The sequence below is a fragment of the Geospiza fortis genome, unplaced genomic scaffold (assembly GCF_000277835.1).
Source record: "Geospiza fortis unplaced genomic scaffold, GeoFor_1.0 scaffold66, whole genome shotgun sequence".
NCBI classification, from domain to species: Eukaryota; Metazoa; Chordata; class Aves; order Passeriformes; family Thraupidae; genus Geospiza; species Geospiza fortis.
In genome coordinates, this window is record NW_005054312.1 from 2,743,352 (window position 1) to 2,747,793 (window position 4,442).

Below are 4,442 nucleotides of genomic sequence, written 5' to 3' on the forward strand. Positions count from 1 at the left end.
GGAGCGGGCCCCGCAAGGGATGAGCCGCCGCGCCGCCAGCACTGCCGGCCCCGCGCAGGTACCGCGGGCCCCGCAGGGCAGGGCTGGAACTTCGCGAGCCTGCGGGAGACCCTTCCTGGGGAGGGGGCTGTGATGTGCGTCTTAAACCTTTGGCTACGGCTTCGCGTCTCCGTTATACTTTCCTTCGCTGCTCGCGGGGTTCGGTTCCCGACAGCCGCGTGTCGGCTGCGATTCGTTTTCCTAACGACTGGTGGCTGTCAGTGGAGCCTGGGAAAGATGTGGCCCCCTGTAATCTCAGCAGGTGGTCATTTGAAATCAAAATGCTTCACAGCCTGTTGGAAACAGAGGAATCTGAGACCACACGCTCCATTTTACGGTCTTGTATAGTCTTCCTGTGAGATGCGAGTTTGTGGTATGCTGGGAAAGAGCAGGGGTTTACAGGTGGTCGTATCTTTCTTTCCTGTGGGAGGTGTGGCTCTTAGGGCACAGTCAGAGTCGTTCTGGTGGATTCGGTGGGAGCAGAGACATCTTCCATGTCAGTGAATAGGTAGAAAAGGGACTAAGCCTACAAACTGCCTACTTACAAATCCCGAAAGTGATATGACTAGGCACATACCAAGGGGGAAAAACACAGCAAATTACTGCTTTAGCTGAAAATTAGTTGGCTGTCCAAATAAAGTTTAGAGCATTTCCAAATTATTGCAGGAGTGGCCTGACCTGGAGGATCCTTCCTTCTTGTGGCAAGAAATAAGTCTTTCAGATGAGCCAGGCTGTCTGTAGATGTCCGGAAGGATCATACAGGATCACTTTATTTTGCTTAAATGGTATTTAAGCAATATAATCTTAACATTATCACATAATCTTAACATTTCTGAACATGGGTTCAAACAGTAGTTGAGCGCTGGTGTATACCTTGGCTTGACAAACAAACTGAGAGGATGGACCTTTGGACTGATACCATTTTTAGATCTTAGGGAAGTACAGAATGTAACTGCTGGTCAACAGGAATTACTTAATTTTGTTTCTAAGTCAGTGGAGCTGGCTGTGCTGGCTTTAGTAAGGTATTTACTAAGCTGCGGAGTTATTGGTTAAAAAGTGAATCTGTTTCCTGATCAGGAGGAAAAATTACTCTTTATCAGTCAAAACTTGAACATATAGTGAACTACAAAGCCTTTGGTCACATCAGAATGTTTATATTATGTGAAACAGTTTTTCTGCTATTGAATTTATTCTATTCTGCTATAGAATTTAATATATTCTTTAAAAAAATCCACAAACTTTAAAGAATGAGAGTGTCACACCTTCAAACTTAGAACTGTTTGCTACTTCTCCCTAGCTTTCTGACTAATCTACTAAGAAGGCAAAATGGAGATTAATTTTAAGTAATTGTAGGATACTGGAGTTTGACTTGCAGGCCCAGTCTTGAAACAGAGCACTGTGTCCATGAAGATCTTTATATAGTTGCTTATTAGTGTGCTCAAAATACCTGCTTGCAGTGAAGCTTCTTGTTCATTGAAGGGAGGACGTGTTCTAGGAGCTCTTAAAAGCTTCAGAAATTTCCATGTGCTTCTTGTTTACTGCATGATTCAACGAGGCTTTTCTGAGCTTCTCATAGGACATTCTTGGAGATTGAATTTGGTCCTGTATTAAAAAAGAAGTTCTGGAAGAGTGGTATGGGCAAGGAGTGCAGTCTGCGGCGCACAGTCCAGTAACTGGGAACGAAGATCTGGGATGAGAGCTGTCCACAGCCCTCTCCTTACAGCTACACCCACTCTGGTTTCTTCCCTCTTGTCTTTTCAGTTTCACTCTGGCATAAGAACCATGAGTAATTATTTTGCATTGATGAATGTCTGGTTGAAAAGAAAGCAAGATAACTTTAAGTTGTAGCAGCCGTGGCTCAGAGAGAAATATAGGAGATGATGGAAGCAGCCTCTATATGCTTTCCCCAACAGCAATAATAATGCCTGGTGTGTGTCAGGTGCTTCTGCTCCTTTCCTGTTTCGGTAGATGTCAGAGAGATGTAGTGGCTCAATTCCCGGGCATGGAACACGTAGTGTAATGCTGGTGATCCCAGGTGTGCCGTGCGCCTGCTGTGTGCCGGGTTACAGGTGTCAGCCGCCAGCGGGGTTGCTCTCGGCTGGGAGCAGGGAGCAGGGCTCGGAGCACGGCGTGCCTGTCGCTGTAGTTCTCTCGGCTCTGCCGAGGCGTTAAGGGGAGGGCTCTTGCAGTTCCTTGCATCACGCGAACAGCGCCATCACCTTATGCTGATGTGTCCTTCTCCTCAGAGAAGGAGGGTATAAATAGCAGTACAGTGTATAAGGCACAACACTTAGATGTTAAGCTGTTGGCTAAAATCTGTCTCAACCTTGGGAGAAGGAATAAGGATTTAGTCAAGAGAGCCACATGAGGCAGTTCTCCTTTGCTGTTTCTGATGTTTCTGTTCAAGTAAAATGAAGACAAAGGCATATACATAAAAGCAATAGTATAAAAACAGGTGTTGCAGGAAGTGGGAGACAAAGCAAAAAGCCATATGGACAAGATGCTTGTTGCATCATGGGCTGGCGAATATATCAGTTTACTTAAGGGATTACCTGGTTGAGGGGAAATCACTCATCTGTATTTTTCTAACCTAGACCAAAGGTTATTTCCTTCTAGTTGTTATTCAGTGTAAAATGAGCCTGTGTTATCCTTGAGTTAAGCATAGGCCTGTGCAGTAGCAGTTAACAAGGAGCCATGCTGGCATTGCAACCTACTGGATGTGAGAAGTTGATTGAGTTTGATGGAACTAAGTTTAAAGAATTTCCTTCCTGTTCAGACCAGCTGTGGCAGCTAACCTGAGAGTACCAAAGGATTTTTGTAAATAAAAAGTTTGCTGTAATTCTAGCTCCATCTTAACTCTTGCCAAGACTGATTCTAAAGGTGAATACTGTTCTAAGCCTTAGAAGGTCTCAGGAAATCACCAGAGGCTCTCCTTCAAAAATGAGGAGATGATGGCTGTCAGATGAGAGCCCTTAGACATTTCAGGAGCTGAGTTCCAAAGTCCCAGTTTTCCCATGAAATTATTTATTCCTTTCCAGGAAACCTTGCCTGATACTTTCTGCTCTACTTTGGACTCTGGTTGGTTAACTGTTGCTGGCATTTGGAGCTTGAGAGGTAACAGTATGAATCTCCAAATGTTTGATGAATGTTACAGGTAGTTTCAGATTTTCCAGGAAAAATCCCAGTTCTGCTGCAGCAGGGCAGAGCTATGAGGCTCTCCTTTTTTTAACTCCTCTGGTGGTTGTTTTTCTCCTCAAGAGATATTTGGGTCATTAGAAAAAATTCCTGTACTGCACATGGAGCTATGCTGATGATCATCTTTGTTTCCTTTCCTAACAGACCAGTGAGCCTAACACCTTCCATTAGTCCCCAAGTACCTTGACATAGTTGATATCAGAAGTCTTTTCCAGCCTCAAAAGGCAAATGTGGGTGTTTAATTTGACAGCTCTCCCACAATATCAGGATATATACTTCCTTGCATCTTTCTGCAGGGGTCACATATCACTTTTCACATTAAAAGGCAGTATGATTTCTTGTTTAGTATTTAAATGTCAGCATTCTCTTCACTGAGAAAAAACATATTTTTTATGCAGTATTTTGTTGCCTATGTCAGCCAGGTTTGTCAAAGGTCTCCTCAGCCCTTACAGTGCTGTACTTAATTAAGTCAAAATAATAACAACAGGTTGTTCTTGCCTGGGGTTTTGTTTGTTTGCTTGTGTGTGGGGATTTGTGTTTTTTTTGTAGTGGTATGTACCACTGTACTAAAGGGTTGGGTTTTTTAATTTTGAGCACTGTGTCAAGCACTTTAAATGCTGCTTTACTTTTGCACCCCCCAGTGCAAAGGATCTGTAATCTGTCTAGAGGATGTAAATGCATGGAAAGAAGGGATAACAGTTTCAATAATGAGGTTAAAATATCCAAAGGATAATTTGAAAATGCATCTGATGCTGAATCACTTGTGTTGCTAGTTTTCAAATTATAATTTGTAATGAGAACAGTACAGCTTAAGGAGATGTGGTATGAATGTAGCCTAGGAACTTTCAAATATACTGTAAGTCCAGCTTTCTTTTTATAGAGTCATTCAGAAAGCAGCACTGTTCCCTATAAAATGCTCTGTAAATTGCAGTACTCTTATCTTGCAGCCCTTTTTGATTGGTGCTCCTGAAGCACTGGGCTTTACTGTCATTAAGTGTGATATTTTAAACAGAAGTACTGCATGTACATGGTCATGAAAGATTCTGTATTTTCTGTGTGAACAGGGCTGTTGGCCCTTTTGCCCTGCAAGCTTTCATTTGCATAAATAGCATACCTTGCTGTAAGTTCAGTCTTTGCTTAATGACTGAACAGCGAATAACGTTGTGCACAGCAGCTGCTCGTGCCCCTGACCTCAGCTGGCCGGCATT

At 43.2% G+C, this 4,442-nt stretch overlaps 1 protein-coding gene across 8 annotated transcripts in view; it reads left to right on the forward strand.

Moving 5' to 3' along the window:
- Positions 1-4,442, forward strand: part of ATG13 (autophagy related 13) — a 24,068-nt gene continuing 19,626 nt past the window's right edge. For 7 of the 8 annotated variants that reach the window (XM_005419437.3, XM_031055683.1, XM_031055686.1 and 4 more), the window contains exon 1: positions 1-58. The gene's annotated coding sequence lies outside the window, so the exon portion shown is untranslated. Of the gene's footprint in view, positions 59-3,077; positions 3,154-4,442 lie in introns of all 8 variants that reach the window. The other variant, XM_031055684.1, reaches the window with a different exon arrangement.